This window comes from Elephas maximus, chromosome 16 (genome assembly GCF_024166365.1).
Source record: "Elephas maximus indicus isolate mEleMax1 chromosome 16, mEleMax1 primary haplotype, whole genome shotgun sequence".
NCBI lineage: Eukaryota > Metazoa > Chordata > Mammalia > Proboscidea > Elephantidae > Elephas > Elephas maximus.
The window spans coordinates 72,341,820-72,358,910 of NC_064834.1; the positions used below are offsets into that span (position 1 = coordinate 72,341,820).

The following is a 17,091-nucleotide window of genomic DNA, read 5'->3' on the forward strand; positions in this document are numbered from 1 at the left end:
GCTGCTTAGTTTTCCATTGTTTGGTTGTACATTTAACTCATAAAATACAGATGGAATTTCTGGTGGTTTGCCATAGAAGAGTACCAACAATAACCCCTTTTGTCCTCTTTCTCAAGGGTCATACTGACACTCTCAGAAAGGATAACTTGATCGTATGCGGTTCACAGAATCTGGCCGTGGCCTGTCCCAGTTGACCAGAAGCACTTCAAATTTTCTAGCTTTTTTTAAAAGGCTGCTTTGTTTTGAAAAGTGGCTCATCCTAGCCAAAATATAGAACTACTCCAAGTAAACAAAACTGCTGCGGAAGGCAGTTGAGATTAGCTTCGGATCCTGAATAAATTCAGAGTGGGAAAGTCTGAGTACCTGAGCTCTCCCTGCTCCTCAGCCTTATCCTCCCTCTGGGCTGCAAAGCCCTCTGGCCTGGGTTGGATTCCTTACAGGCGCTGGCGCCCAGGCCAGCGCTCCCAACCTTAAGCCAAAGCACATTTATAGAACACTTTCATGTGATCCTGGGGAAGACAGGCTGCAGCCGGCCAGAGGGCAGTGCTGAAAAGTTGTAACATCAGGAAGACAGCCTTTCCCCTCTCTCTGCTCTTCACGCTAAGAGGATACTGGGTAAGTCAGTCCCGGCTTGATGGCTTTATGCCTTTGAGATAGATGTAGGCTTTAACCCAGTTTGGCTGCTGGGATTAGAGGAATATGCATTTCTTTCTTTCTTTTTGATTCCTTATAAAGTGAAATTAAAAGCACGTCAGTGCTTGTCCCCACCTCCCCCCCCCCCGCCACCCCAGTCCCGGTGTCTCCTAAGCCAAATGAGCTGCATTTTCTCTTCCTAATAAGTTACCTCTAACGGTGGGAGGGGTACAGCCCAACGGATCTAAACCTATGGGTCTCTATTTGCAAAACTAGATGATTCCTGAGATTTCTTCTGGCCTTTGTTATCATTCTGCCAATCGAAAATCATGTTTTCCAGTGTTTGTGATTCTGTGGAATGCAGATTGAAGAGGGCCTCGAAGGCCCTAATACACCAGGACTTGATGGGAAAAGTTATTTTAAAACCCTTAACCGGGTTGGCTTTACCATGTTTGCACTGTGCTCCTCTAGACTCTCACAAGCACCTTTTCAGACCTGTTTCTGGCTGCTGGCTGCTCACTTTAGCTGCCACGTGATCTCAACAAAGGCTGTGTCTCCGAGTTTGACTTGGTGTCAGTTATTACTGAATTATCAGAGCAAAGCTGAAATAAGGCAGAACCCCAATTTCGTGAGGGATCCTATAGCTCAGTTCAACATCGCGGGGCGTGCATATGGTGGGGTGTGGGGGTGTGCACCTATGTGCTGGTTAATAACAGGTTCCATACAGCAGAAATGCATATGCTGAAATTCTTCATTGCACAGAAACCACTTACAACCTATGATGTGATATCTGTACACGTGTGCATATAGGGGGCTGCACTCCCCCCCAGGTTTTAGGTGCTGTTTCTAAATTGGCCCACCATCCTTTCCAGTGAATACTTGTTGGCTATTTGGGGATTTTCCTGCTCTCAGGGGTGGCTCACCCTACCCTAGTGCCTGCGTCTTCTTTCTCCTGCGTAGACGCCAATACCAGGTGGGTCTTGTGGCTGCTGGTGGTTTGTTCCCACTTGCTTGCAACTTGGGGTTCAGGGGATATCTCATTACCTACTTTTGTTGTAAACGCTGTCCATAGGCTTTTGGTTTTTCTATCTAGTTCTTCTGTCCACATGAGGGGACTTGAGAAGATCCAAAACTGTTGTCACCATCCTCCAAGAATCCCACTGGTCAGGTCTCTTATTGGAAGCAGGACATCAGTTTGCTTCTGCAGTGGCTCTAAGGGGTAGTGACAAAGGTCTAGCCTAGAGGCAAAGGGAATGGCAAGCGAGGGGAAAAATGAAAGAGACTTGGTGGAGGAAGAATCTGGAGGGCTTGGTGAGACAAGAGGAACCAAGAAGAGGGAGAAGTAAGAGGTAACCATTCCTTCATTTCATTCAGGAAACATTAAGTGACCCCTGGGAATCGGACCCTGGGGATGGGGAGAGTTGCACGCCACACTGACATAATCCCAGCCCTCATGGAACTCTTGTTCTAGTGGGTAAAAACCCAAAAACCCACTGCTGTCGAGTCGATTCAGACTCATAGCGACCCTACAGGACAGAGTAGAACTGCCCATAGAGTTTCCGAGAGGAGCGCCTGGTGCATTTGAACTGCTGACCTTTTGGTTAGCAGCTGTAGCACTTAACCACTACACCCCCAGGGTTTCCGTCTAGTGGGTAGGCAGATACGAATAGACCATCCCCAGGCAATCACCACGATGGTCCTAGTCCACATGACATTCTTGAAACGGAAATGGGAGAGTCAAGAGAGGAGTAGGAAAAGGTGGCGAATTTATATTTCAAGAGGTTGAGTTAACTGTGACTCGTCCAAAGGGTTAAAATTGCATTTGGCATAGGAGCCAGAAGTTAGGGCTAGTGGTCTAGAGTCCAGAGCCTTCTGCTCACACTCAGTCACTAGAGGAAGCTCTGAGAATCGGTGGGCTCCCCCAAGAAGAAGATCAGGCTTGGAGAAAGACCAAATCCTGGGTCTCAGGAAATGGCTTCCTGAGAGGGTGGGAAGAGCACGTTAGAGAAGGACCAACCAGAGAGCAAAGGAGAAGAGGGTTTTGCAGCCGATTGTTAGGAAGGTCGTAAGTGGGGAGAAGTCTGAGGAAGAAGGTGTGGGTGACAGTATCCAATGCAGCTGAGATGCTGAAAGAGAATGAGGACGGAGAAAAGGCCAGAGCCTGGGGGGGGGGGGGGGTCACGGCAGCTTTGGAGTGTGGCTTCCCTCAGGGCACATTTAGTTGCAGAAAATAGACACTGGCTTAAACCAGCCCAAGCACAAAGGAAGAATTTGCTGGAAAGATGGAACTCTGGGCTTCAGTGGCCCTTTTCACCCCTGCTTCTCAGCAACCACCTGCTTCATTCTGGTCTGAGGGTGCGCCGGTCTCCTCCTGCTCCTGCCTAAGCTCAATGTGCACAGGCTCTGGGGGTCTCTGTTCCTGGCCCCCACTCCTCTTTGCCTTGCAGCCCTTTTGCTCACCCCTTGCCTGGTTCAAATATCAGAGCCCCTGTCTACTAGTCAGAGCCATTGTGGTGCAGTGGTTAAAGAGATTGGCTATTAGCCCAAACGTTGGCAGTTCAAATCCACCAGCTGCCTCTTGGAAACCCTGTGGGCAGTTCTACTCGGTCCTATAAGGGTCACTATGAGCCGGAATTGACTTGATGGCAATGGAGTTTGGTTTTTTATCTACTGGTCAAACATCAAGAGAGAAAATCTGATTGGTCCAACTCAAACAGGAGTCCATCCCCAGTCTAGTTAGCAGAGACTCAGGCCCCTCAATCAGCAGGGTGGTGACAGGTGAGCAGTTTTGACAGTAAAAGACAAAGGCAGGCCCTCCAAACTTGCTTGCTTAAGAGTGTGGTTTCACCAGTGTGGAGAAGTGAAACTTGGGTTGTAAGAATGGGTCCTGTTAGTGGGAAGATGTGTATTTAATGAGCTGGGGGCATGCTGGGAGCAGGGGACAGCTCCGGGTGGCTAATAAGCACAGGATAGAGCCAGGACAAATACAATCAGCTAGGCTATGGAGTATGGGCCGATCGGAAAGCCAAACACACTGTGGTACTGTCCCTGGTCGAATGCTCTGGCTCCCACAGAGGCCACAAGCCCAGGTGAGATTGGCTGATCTCAGCACGGGAGGTCCCATCCCAAGCCCATAGGCAGAGCTTGGGCACAAATACTCTGGGTGGCAAATGGCAAGGGGGTAGTCAAACACTGCCCGAAATCCTAACACAGGAAGATTACTCTTTGTGGGCTTGTCTGTGTCTTTTGTGGGTTGCTAATAGGTTATTGGAGCCCTGCTGGCTCAGTGTGTTGAGAGCTCGGCTGCTAACCAAAATGTCAGCAGTTCGGATTCACCAGGCGCTCCTTGGAAACCCTATGGGGCAGTTCTACTCTGTTCTGTAGGGTCACTATGAGTTGGAATTGACTCAGTGGTAAAGGGTTCGGCTTTTTGGCTTTTTTAGTGGGTTACTGAGGAGCCCTGGTGATGCAATGGTTAAGCCCTTGGCTGCTAACCGAAAGGTCGGTAGTTTAAACCCTCCACCCACTCCTCGAGAGAAAGAAGTGGCAGTCTGCTTCCATAAAGATTTACAGCCTTGGAAACACTATGGGGCAGTTCTACTCTGTCCTGTAGGGTTGCTATGAGTCAGAATCAACTCAATGGCAGTGGGTTTGATTTGGGTCTCAGCATGTTACTGGACTGTCCACTGAGACCCTTGTCCTCCGATTCTTTAAACTAAACAAGGTCTCGATTCAGCTCTGCCTATTTAGAAGCGATGGGTATGAAGGTATTTTTATAACCCTGGCCTGCAGAGGCAAGGTTTTGTGTGTGTTTCAATCTTGTGTATGGCTCGTGTGTAGCAGGGGCAGACTCCAGAGAGTTGCCACATTGCCAACGTTTCATAAATGTTATTAATAAGGATATTTTAAAATTGACATGGAGAGAGACACTGTGATGAGCCAGTGCTCTGAGTTTGTGACCTAAAAAGGGGAAATCTGCTCCACGCTCAGGACAGGGAAAAGCCTCAGCTGAGCTCTATGCCAGTGTTAGTGCCAAAGAATTGTGAAGAGATTAAACCCAGCAACACAGGCTGCCCTGGTTCAAGCCAAGAGAGCTAACTTTACGCATCCGTATAAAGTCCAGGAACAACTGAAACTGATTGTGTCTCAATATTTTGTGGCTCCAAAGAAATATCCAGGCTCTATCAAGGGCTAGGTCCCTGGGCGGTGCGAACGGTTGGCTCTTGGCTACTGACCTAAAGGTTGGCAGTTCTGACCCACCCAGCAGTACTGTGGCAGAAAGGCCTGGAGATCTGTTTCCATAAAGATTACAGCCAAGAAAACACTATGGAGCAGTTCTACTCTGTAACACATGGGGTCGCCATGAGTCAGAATCAACTCGATGACAATGGGTTTTTGTTTTGTTTGTTTATCAAGATTTGAGCTCCCCAGAGTGGTTGCCTTGCTACTCGTCAAATCCTAAGGTGAAAAACTCGGGCCATTAAATATGATTTCTTTCTGGTTTTGCTCTTTACATGTGAAGGGACTCTGAAGAGTACGGATGTGTGTGAAACTGGAGTACTCATTTCCAAGTGGAGCCAAATTTCTCATTTTGAGGGGACATAATTTTGTAGGTGACCACATGAATTTAAAAAGCATGGCTCTTTATTCCCTTATGGTCATTTGGAAAACCATTCCTGTGAATCTGCTTCTGCTGAGCTGGATAATGATTCTCCAGTTAGGATCTGACAAAGTTATTTTGCATCTCACGTTTCATAGCAAACAGCTGAGACAACCAGCCCTGAATCCCGGTCAGTCACAAGATCATCTGCTCATGTGTCCCAGTTTTTTGAAGGGCATTCGGTGATGTTATTGTTTGCATTGCCTGCTGGAAGGTTCACTACTGGGCATTTGACCCAACACCAGCCTGCCTTCCTGCTCCCAGAACTGTCAGTGTTTTTGCAAATGTCTCCTTCCTCATTTAGCATAAACAAAGAGATTCGGGTTGACTTCTCTTGGTCAACAGGTATGGGGAGAACTGACCCAACTACAGATGCCAGCCTTGGAGAAGCAGCTCGATAGAGAAGGAACAATACCCATGGGTAATCAGCTTTAGTATCAGAGATTCTTGTCAGATGGCAGAGCCCCCAAGTGGGGAATTAAGAAGTTATCCTTTGAGAGATGTGTTCACAGGTGGCAAGGTTTGTTCTCAGAGCCAAATTCTGGGCACCAGGAATACTGGTCAGACATACAATATTATGGACCAAGCCGGCAAGGATGGGAGAGAAGCACTGAGCTAGGGTTAGGGAAGCAACAGTGAGACCTAGAAGTGATCAGATGGAGACACTGGGTCCCAGGTCTGAAGCGTAACATAGAAATTTGGTTTGGGAAAAGCAAATCAAAACTAGCTTACTTTACTAACCTAGGTTACTGATGAGGAGCGCTGGTGGCACAAACGGTTAAGCACTCAGCTGCTAACCAAAAGGTTGGCCTTTTGAACTCATTCAGTGGCTTTGTGGGAGAAAGACCTAGAGATCTCCTGCAAAGATTACAGCCAAGAAAACCCTATGGGACAGTTCTCCTCTGTCCTTTATGGTCATCATGATTTGGAATCAGCACCTAACAACAATGTGAGGAGGAAGGAAGTATTTCTTTTTCTCATTTCCTCCCTCCTTCCCTCCCTCTTTTTCTTGGTTGGATGAAGTAAATCCTCTAGCAGATATCTTAGGAAACCCTGGTGGTAGAGTGGTTGTCTTAGTCATCCAGTGCTGCTATAACAGAAATACCACAAGTGGATGGCTTTAACAAACAGAAGTTTATTCTCCCACAGTGCGGTAGGCTAGAGGTCCGAATTCAGGGTGCCAGCTCCAGGGAAGGCTTTCTCTCTCTGTCCGCTCTGGAGGAAGATGTTTGTCATCAGTCTTCCCTTGGTCTGGGAGCATATCAACGCAGGAACCTCAGGTCCAAAGGATGCTCTCTGCTCTCAGCATTGCTTCTTGGTGGCACGAGGTCCCCATGTCTCTCTGCTCGGTTCTCTCTTTTATGTCTCAAAAGAGATTGGTTTAAGACACTACATAATCTTGTAGACCACATCGGTATAACTGCCGCTAATCCATCGTATTACATGATAGTGACAGAATTTAGCACACATAGAGAAATCACCTCAGAAGATAAAGTGGTAGACAATAACACAATCATGCAAAAGAATCATGACCTAGCCAAGTTGACAGATATTTTGGGGGACGCAATTCAATCCATGGCAGTGGTTAAGTGCTACAGCTGCTAACCAAAAGGTCAGCAGTTGGAATCCACCAGGCGCTCCTTGGAAACCCTATGGAGCAGTTCTACACCGTCGTGTAGGGTCGCTAGGAGCCGGAGTCGACTTGACAGCGACAGGTTTAGTAGATTCCTTAAGGAGAACTGATGCGTGTGGAATTCGGTAAATTATTGTATGTTGAAAACTTTTTTTCTCCAGCCTTGATATATTAAGGACAGCTTGGCTGGGTATAAAATCCTTGGTTCACACCCTAATTCTTTTTTTTTTTTTTTTTTAAATGTTGCACTAGTCTTATCTTGCTTTTTGTATTATTGGTTTAAAAAAAAAATGATTCCAGTCTAGTTCTTTTGGCCTTATAAATTTTAAATATTAGCTCTATTCCATTGTTTTGTTTTGCTTTTCTTCAGAGGCTCCAATGGTATGAACATTATTTCTTCCCTGCCTGTCTTCCATTTCCACTACTTTCTCTCTGACGCTTTTTATTTCTTTATGTCATCTTTATTCCGTTAGTTGTTTTTCCTGCTTATCTTCAATTCCTTTTATTAATTTTTTATTTAGATCTATTCTTTTTTGGGTGGCTTGTGATTTAGTCATTATTTCTGAGATAATTTTATCTTTTTTCTTCTATTTAGTTTCCAAATTTAGTTACCTATCTATTTCTTCTTGCTTTTTGTCCATTTCTATTTTAATTTTTGAATTTCTGAACCAGGATGTTTTCAAATAAGCATTTGCTCAGACACTTATTTGAGAATATTTTGTTCCGGTCGTGGTGCTGACTTACAATTTTGTCATGCTTCATGGTTGTTTTGGGGTGAGAGTGGGGATTTTTCTCAGGTGATATGTCTGAAATTATATCTTCTTTTTGTTTGTTTGCAGCAGCAGCTTTTTATGAATTTGTTGACCTTCTCCTTGTTAATTTTTACAGCAATGAGATGCTTTATAGGACTACTAGTTTAACGGTGCTCTGCTTTGTCTAGCAGAGTCCATGTTTGTTTTGGTGGTTGGGTAGGGTTTTGTCAGCCCTCTGATTTTGTGGCTCTCTTAAAAAAAAAAGAAAAAAAAATTTTTTTTTTATTTTCTTGCAAGACTCTAAATTCCTTACTTTCACTTCTTTTCCCCATTCAACACCCAGTCGCCAAGGATGCTTTTCATGTACTTTTTGCCTGCTTTTCTCCCCTAAAAGCAAGGTATTTTTAAATTGTCGTGAGTTGCCATCCAGTCAGCCCCTGACTCATAGCAACCCCATTCACAGTGGGTTTCAACAATTGTGATTGATAGGCTGATTTTTGGCCATAGATTACCAGGCCTTTCTTCCTAGTCGCTCTTAGTCTAGAAGCTCCACTGAAACCTGTTCAGCATCATAACAGGCGGTGGCTTCACATGAGGTGCATTGTCCAGGAATCGAACCCAGGTCTCCTACATGGAAAGCAAGAATTCTACCACTGTTCCATCACTCCCCACGTTTTGAAGACTATCCCTTTAAATTGCCTGTACTTTGAAGTCCCTTCCCTGTGGTCGTTGCTCTGATACACACAGATTCTTTGTAGTGTTTTCTGACTGAAGGTGGACTTAATTGTTCTGACAGGCTTTATTCTTCAGCTTCACTCTTGACTTCTCCACAGTTTCTCTAGGGAACTGTCTTTGCTGGAGCCCTGATGGAGCAGTGGTTAAGAGCTTAGCTGCTACCCAAAAGGTCGACAGCTTGAATCCACCAGCCGCTCCTTGGAAACCCAATGGGGCAGTTTTACTCTGTACCATAGGGTCACTATGAGTCAGGGTGGGCTTGACGGCAACGAGGTTTGTTTTTTTTTTTTTAATGTCTATTTTTTTTTTTATGCTTGCTGCAAAGCCTTGTGGTAGGGAATGAAGGTGCTGGGAGCATGCAAAATTGTGCTCTGGGATTTCCCGAGTTTTCTTTTTTAATTCACACTTTTTTTGAAGAAGGCTTACACTTACCTATTTCCTTTCCTCTTTAAGTTACACTGAGGACTTGGTTCTTGCATAGATTTGCTTTTCCCTTCTTGTTTTACATCATTTTGGGATGCAGGTAGCTAGGACGCTGCTGTTGTTTCCAGCTACTCCTAAAGCTGATTTAAAAACAGGCAAATAGGATTCAGATGTTCTCCTTGCTGTTGCCAGAGAGGAGAACAGGTGACCAAAGGATACTTAATAAAGCCTGTTTGGTTCTTTAAGGAGAAATTCACACTATACTTGCATGAGGAACAGATGTTTTAAAAGCTATTTGCTGTTTTGCATAATGAAATTGCCTGTGTTAGCGCAAACTCTCTCCAAAGCCTAATGATTGCATTTTTAAAATCCTGTTATGTCATATGGAAGGCAAACAGCTTCAGCTTCTTGGCTCAGCTCTAACACATGTCTCTTCAGTATTAATATCCTTGGCCCTGATGTAATTGGCACTGATATCTTCCCTTCTACGCTCAAGATCTCTGCCGTATTGTTGCATTGAAACAGCCTCCCCAGTCCTCACTCTGCCCTCCCTCCCCCTCCCCTTAGCCAGCAGTTCCCAATTATGTTAATACTGTATTTGATTTTCAAAACTGAAAGCACAGTTCAGCTTTTGGATTCAGCACTAATGTCTGAATTTTTGAGGATTACAACAGCTTGTTTTCATTAAAAAAAAAAAAAGTTTTTTGCTAATATCCAGTCTTCAGAGAGGGGCTCTGTAGAAACTGTGAGTACGGAGAAGTCTATATTGGGATGTGTCATCAAAGATACGTTACAGCAGAAAAAAAAAAATAGACCCTTTAACGGAAATTGATATGCAGTTTTATGTTTCCATTTGGACTCAGGGGTTATGAATGGTTTATAACACATTTTGCTATTCCAGAACCGGAAGCTCAGAGCCTCATGCTTAGAGAGCTATAAGGCCAATGACACACAACCTACCATAGACTAAAATGACACCCATGGCCCCAGTCAGGGGCCATGTTTGTTAGAAACTACCATTTCAACAGTGGCGAGGGACTTGCCCCATCCATCAGTGCTCCCTCTCACAATATCCTTTGTGATTCAATGCACAGATCCTCAAAATGGCCATGCAGACTGGTGTGCAGGAAAGTCAAATAGACCCTTTGAAGAATCTTATCAGTTAACTCTTGCTAAGTAACAACAACAACATAAAAACCAAACCCATTATCATCGACTCATAGCAACCCTATAGGACAGAGTAGAACTGTCCCATAGGGTTTCAAAAGAGCGGCTGGTAGATTAGAACTGCTGACCTTTTGGTTAGCAGTGAGCTCTTAACCACTAAGCCACCAAGGTTTCCAACTATGTAACAAACAACCCCCAAATTTTAAAACAATAACCATTTATTTAGCTTTTCATTCTGTGGGCTGGCAATTTGGGCTGAGGTCAGCTGCTCATCAGAGTGGTTCTCTTGGTCTCAGCTGTGGGCTGGCTGGCTGTTGGTAGGACATCTCAGCTCTCCAGGAGGCTAGCCTGAGCCTGTTCACAAGGCTAGTACCTTGTTTGGAAAAAGACCCTGATACTATCTGTGTAGGTGTCAGATATTGGTGAGAGCTCAAGCTCTATAAAATGAGATGGTTAAATCATTTCCCATAACAAAATGAGAGTACATGAGATTTTTTTTTTCCCCCTTGAGGTAGAAGGTCATAGAAGAGGACATAGGGGCAGAGAAAGGAAGTAGAAGAAGACAAGTGGGAGCTAGTGTGAGAAAGAGAGCGATAGGGTTGAAGGGCCAGTGGAGCTTCCCCTGAAATGGGGTGGCTGAGGACATTCGAAGAGAAAGAATGCCTAATGTAATAAAAAAAAAATTTTGTGTGTGTGTGGAAAAATATATATAACACAAAACTAGCCACTCTAAGCATTTTTAAGTGTATACTTCAGTGACATTAATTACATTCACACTACTGTACAATCATCACCATCACCCACCGCCAAAACCTTCCTATCTCCTGAAACAGAAACTCAGTGTCTATCAAGCAATAACTTCCCCCATTCCTCCCTTTTCCAGCCCATGGTAACCACCCATATGCTTTTCTGGACACTTCATATAAGAGAACTGTTCTGGATTGAATTGTACCCTTGCCCCTCCCCAAAATGTATGTCAACTTGGGCAGGCTGTGATTCCCAGTATGGTGTAATTGTCCACCATTTTGTCATTTGATGTGATTTTCCTATGTGTTGTAAATCCTATCTCTTTTTTTTTTTTTATGATCTTAATGAAGCAGGATTACAGACAGTATGTTAATGAGACAGAACTCAATCTACAAAATTAAGTTGTGTCTTCAGTCAATCTTTTTTGTGTTATAAAAGAAAAAAGTAAGCAGAGAGATGGGGGACCTCACACCACCAAGATAGCCTCAGGGGCAGAGAGCATCGTTTGGGCCCGAGCTCCTTGTACTGAGAAGCTCCTAGACTAGGGGAAGGTCAATGACAAAGACCTTTCTTCAGAGCTGACAGAGAGAGAAAGTCTTCCCCTGGAGCTGGCACCCTGAATTTGGACTTCTAGTCTACTAGACTGTGAGAGAATAAACTTGTTTGTTAAAGCCATCCACTTGTGGTCTTTCTGTTATGGCAGCACTAGACGACTAAGACAAGAACTGATACAATATTTGTCCTTTTGCATCTGACTTATTTCACCCACTTATTTTGCCATGATCTTGGTGCCATTCTCCTGCCTAATGTCATTATGTATTTTTTCCTTTTTATTGTAGTGCAAAGCCCTCCTCTCTCCCAAAATCTTGAGCAAAGTGTAGTACAATCGTGAAAGCTCTGTGAGCACTTTACTTTGTTTTGGGCAGCAGTTGGGGAGTAAGACATGAGGAAGGGGCTGAGCTTTATTCACATCTGGGTCCATAGAATATGGACAGACAGCATAAAGAAGTAGGAAGCTAAAGGCAGAGGAGACCAGAGTATAAGCCCTTGGGAAGTCACAGACATCTTGGGGTAGACTTTGTGTATCTTTTAGGCATAGAGTTGAGAGTTTGGGTCCAAAGGATGAGGGACATCCCAGCTGACATCTGGGTAAACACATATGCTGTTGTTGTTTTAGACGCCGTTGAGTCAGTTCCAACTTATAAGGACCCTATGCACAGCAGAACAAAACACTGCCTGGTCCTGCACCATCTTCACAATCGTTGTTATGCTTGAGCCTACTGTTGCAGGAACTATGTCAATCCATCTCCCTGAAAGTCTTCCTCTTTTTCACTGACCCTCTGCTTTACCAAGCATCATGTCCTTCTCCAGGGACTGGTCCCTCCTAATAACATGTCCACAGTATGTGAGACGAAGTCTCGCCATCCTTGCTTCTAAGGAGCATTCTGGCTGTACATCTTCCAAGACAGATTTGTTCATTCTTTTGGCAGCTCGTGGTATATTCAATATTTTTCACCAACATTGTAATTCAAAGGGATAAATTCTTCTTTGGTCTTCCTTATTCATTGTTCAGCTTTTGCATATGAGGCAATTGAAAATACCTTGGCATGGGTCAGGCACACCTTAGTCTTCAAGGTGACATCTTTGCTTTTTAACACTTTAAAGAGGTCTTTTGCAGCAGATTTGCCCAATGCAAAGCATATTTGACATGTATTTTATAAACATAAAACCAATAAAAGCAAAATTCATTCATACTGTATATATTCTTTTCGAAAATGTCTTTTTAAATTTAGTAGTAATGAGAAACAGTTTTTAATTCTCCTGGAATCCAGATTTCTGGGGTCCATGGAGTTGGGATGACCCACCCAGGCTATTGCCCTGAGATCTTCTTGTGAACCATGAGCCTTGAGAAAACTAGTTTCTTAAAGTCATCTTTAAGTCAAACAACAGCCTAGTAAGTAGCTTAGTAAGACCGTTCTGCCTTGGGCATTGGGTGCTTTTGAAGAATTATCTGTGTGCCCTCAGTTTCAAAAAACAGACTCCAGAGTCAGACTGGAAGCTGTGTTTTAGGTTAAATTGTTATGTGAACACTGTTTCCCCACCCTTTTCCATAGCAACGTCAATAAGATGGTATGATGGTTAAGGTTATGTGTCAACTTGGCTGGGCCATGATTCTCAGTCGTTTGGCCGTTATGTAGTGATGTAGTTATCCTCCGTTTTGTGATATAATGTAATCTCCTCCATGATGTGATCTCATGTAATCAGCCAATCAGTTGCAAGCAGAGTTTCCTCAGGGTTGTGGCCTGCATCCAGTATATATGGACGTTCTGGCAAAACTCTCTGGTTTTTACTTGCTCTGGATCCTGCATCCAACTTTTCATCATCTGACCTCCAGTTCTTGGGACATGAGCCAACAGCTTGCTGTCTTACCTGCTGATCTTGGGTTCCACACCTTCATGGCCCATAAGCCAGCAGCCTGACGTCTGACCTACTGATCTTGGATTCATCAGCCCCTGCAGCTCTGTGAGTCAGAAGGAGCCTCCAGCCTGACTCCTGACTCACGGACTTGGGACTTGCCAGCCTCTACAACCATGTGAGCCATTTCCTTGAGATAAATCCCTCTCTCTCTCTCTCTATAAACTTGTTGCCACTGAGTCAATTCTGACTCCTAATGACCCTATAGGACAGAGTAGTACTGCCCCATAGGGTTTTCAAGGAGTGGATGGTGGATTCGAACTGCTGAACTTTGGTAAACTTCCATAGCTCGCTGTGGCTCTTAACCACTGCACCATCAGGGCTTCCCTCTCTCTCTATACACATATATACATATACAGATATGCATATATATGCATCACTAGTTTTGCTTCTCTAGAGAACCCAATCTAAGACAGATGGGTACAAGAATCTTTGAAAGTTCTTTTTTCCTTGGAACAGCTTTGACTCTCCAGCCAGAAGTGTTACCCTTGTATATTAAATATTAAATAAACTTCAGATCAATTTATATTATTGACCGAATATGATTTTTCTTTTCACAGTAACATATCAAGAACATTTCTCCATGTCTATGACATCATATTCAGTGGCTACAGGGGATGCTAAGTTGTTTAAAAGCAGTGCAACATGTAGCCATTTAACAACACGTATCTTTTTGTTGTTGTTGTTGAGAATGTACACAGCAAAACGTATACCAATTCAGCCACTTCTACGTGTACAATTCCGTCACATTGACTGCATTCCTCAAGTTGGGCAACCATTCTCACCCTCCTTTTCTAAGTTGTTCCTCCCCCATTAACATAAAATCAATGCCCTCTAAGTTTCCTATCTTATGAGTTGCTGTTGTCACTTTGATCCCATATGAAACCTGTTGCCTTTGAGCCGGTTCCGATTCACAGCAACCCTATAGGATAGAGTAGAACTGCCCCATAGAGTTTCCAAAGAGTGCCTGGTGGATTCGAACTTCTGACCTTTTGGTTAGCAGCTGTAGCACTTAACCACTGTGCCACCAGGGTTTTCTGATCCCATAGAGATAAGGTCTTAAAAGGGCATAATGATCAAGGTAGACATTTTTCACCAGTTAAGCTAAAAGTATTGTTTGGTTTTAAGAAGGCTTCTGGCTAGAGGGCAGGCAGAGGGCTAGGTGAGGAAGGACACCGTATGATGGGGTAGGCAGCTAGGGCTGTAGTCAAACGGGGGATGGAAGATTCCACAAGACTGGACTTTTCACATCCAAATTTCTAGGTGGCCTCAGAGAAGTGGGAAGGGAGGCAGACAGGAGGCTAAGGGGAGGGTGTGAAGGAAAAGCTGGCATTCACCACAAACCCCATGAGCAGGCAGGTCCTTGGCGCTTGTGGAGGTTCCATACCAGAGAAAGCAGTGATGTCTCTTAATAAACCTCCCCTGGGCTATGGCTGTTTGTTTGTTTTAAAACAGAAACATGGTAACAGAGCTATAAGTAGCTCCATGCTCAGCTGTGCAAGGCAGCAAGTTAGAGCAACTGAACGCAGTCACTTGAGGGAGAAACGGAGATTTCCTGTCCTCCTGGGGGAAGGGCCGGGGCCACCTGGGAGAATAGCCACTGGCTCAGGCTTCTGGGTTTGTCAACACAAAAGGAGCTGCTCGGTCAGGTGAAGCTGAGCTCACTGTCAATGAGCACATGCACCCTGGACTCCTGGGGCTGGTGCCTTCCAGAGCCTGAGGGATGCGGGGCCCGCTGGTTGGAGGCCTCTGTGGCTGGCAGGCAGGCCACGGCAGAGAATGTGCGTCTGACCTGAGCTGGCTCGGCTGGTCTGGAGAGGCGATCCAGGAGCCTGCAGGACCTGGGGAAGATGCAGCTGTTGTTGGAAACAAGCCTGTTTGGACCTAGTTCTGGTTCCAGCCCTATCTTGCTGTGAGATGTTAGAGAAATCATTTCCTGTCTCTGGGCCTAAGCTCCCACTTCCGTAAGCGGACGTGTCAGAGAAGATGATCTCCCAGGTTGTTCCAGCACTGGCAATCTGAATTATTCTTGGCAGGAGAAAAATCAGAATTCATGAAACCTTTAAAAGATGCATTTCTATCACATACAACAAAGAAATTTTTTAATAGAAAACAAAAACCCCTCAATAGAAAACGTGGTGCGATTGTCTATCAGTTTACCAGTTACTAGTTGCCACCAAGTTGATTCTGACTCATGGTGGCCCCATGTGCATCAAAGTAGAACTGTGCTCCATGAGGTTTTCAATGGCTGATTTTTTGGGCAATAGGTTACCAGGCCTTTCTTCTGAGGTGCCTCTGGTGGACTCGAGCCACCAACCTTTTGGTTAGCAGTGGCTGTGTTAACCGTGTGTACCACGCAGAGACTCCTGTGATTATCTAATGCATCAACAAGTCTCGATAGATAATCAGGAGGCCCTTCTCACTGACCAGCATGGAGTAAAGATGTTCACCAAGTCTTGAAACCTGTCTATGCCTTCCGTTTTGTCACAGATGCAAAGAGCCTGCATGATCTTGTCTCCAACACCCCAGCTCCCTGCCCATCCTACCCCACATGCAGTGTGTAAAATGGGGCCCTCAGCCCAGCCTGGCTGGCACAACCTGGGTCTCAGCCACATCCAACCCACCCACGTGCTTCTCCTGCCCAGTCTTGCTGCTATGTGGCTTCACGTGTTTCCATTTTCCTTCCTCTTCTAGACATGGCTCTAGGGCCATTTCCCCAATTGTGTTCATGACTCCTCTCAACAATGACGCTGGTTACCCAGCCCAGCCAGGCTGCTCCAGCCATGGGGAAGCATCACCTGGCCCAAGGCGAGGCCTTCTCCCCTCTTCCTTGCTCAATGAGTTGGATTCATAAGCTGGGACGTTCCCAGCCAGCTTCAGTTGCCAATAGTAGAAAATCCTGCTCTACTACAGAACTTAGAGAACTAGAAACGAGGACAGTAAATTGTCTCTGAATTCTTTAAAAATATCTTCCCAAGACGGCAACACCGTGCATTGAATGCAGGGCCTACCTGACTGCCTTCTTCCTCTTACTCTCTGCCGGACTCTGGCCACTTAACTGCTCCAAGCCTTGGCTGTCCATCTACAATAACACAGAATACCCACCTCATAGCTTTGCTGTATTAAAGTGACCATAAGCATCTATCAGTGCTGGGCACACAGAGAGCTCCATGTTTACAGAGTGCGTGAACCAGTGACTAGAGGACTGAAGACCGTCCTGGTTTGTGTTCAGGGTCTTACTGCGGCTGTGATGAGGCGACACCAATACAGCCCCTGGAAAATAAACATTCTCTCAAAGGACTTTTTTTTTTTAAACAAGAAACAAATGAATTTCCTATCTTACTCTAAAGAGACTAGGTGGAGGGAAGAGCTCCATTTTAGCAGCTGTTTGGTCATTATACTTAGAACAAGTGGGTAGAAGAAACCTGTATGAATCCAACCTTATTTGTGGCAAGCCACTTTGAATTCATTAAAATCCCAAATCATAAACATTTATTTACTTATTCTTATTACACCGTTTTTAAAGCAGCTTTAGGTTTACAGAAAAATGGCACAGAAAGGACAGAGTTCCCTCACTTCCCTTGGTTTCCGTTATTAACACCTTGCACTGGCATGACACATTTGTTACAGTTGACGAGCCAATATTGATACGTTGTTACTAGCTAGGGTCCAGAGTTGACACTAGGGTTCACTCTGTGTTGTACAGTTCTATGGGTTTTGGCAAATGCATAACGCCATGTGTCCATGCATCAGCCATTAGAGTACCTTGAGGAGTAGTCTCACTGCCCTGCAGACACCCCGTGCTCTACCCATTCATGCCTCCCCCCATCACCTTGAACCCGTGGCCACCACTGATCTTCTCAGTC

General features: G+C 44.9%; 1 protein-coding gene across 1 annotated transcript in view; it reads left to right on the forward strand.

Annotated features, from left to right (window-relative positions):
* The first annotated feature begins 337 nt into the window (after positions 1–337).
* The window catches only part of TACC2 (transforming acidic coiled-coil containing protein 2), a 264,177-nt gene continuing 247,423 nt past the window's right edge, over positions 338–17,091 (forward strand). Inside the window, exon 1 of the mRNA XM_049855746.1 lies at positions 338–615. The gene's annotated coding sequence lies outside the window, so the exon portion shown is untranslated. The remainder of the gene's footprint in view (positions 616–17,091) is intronic.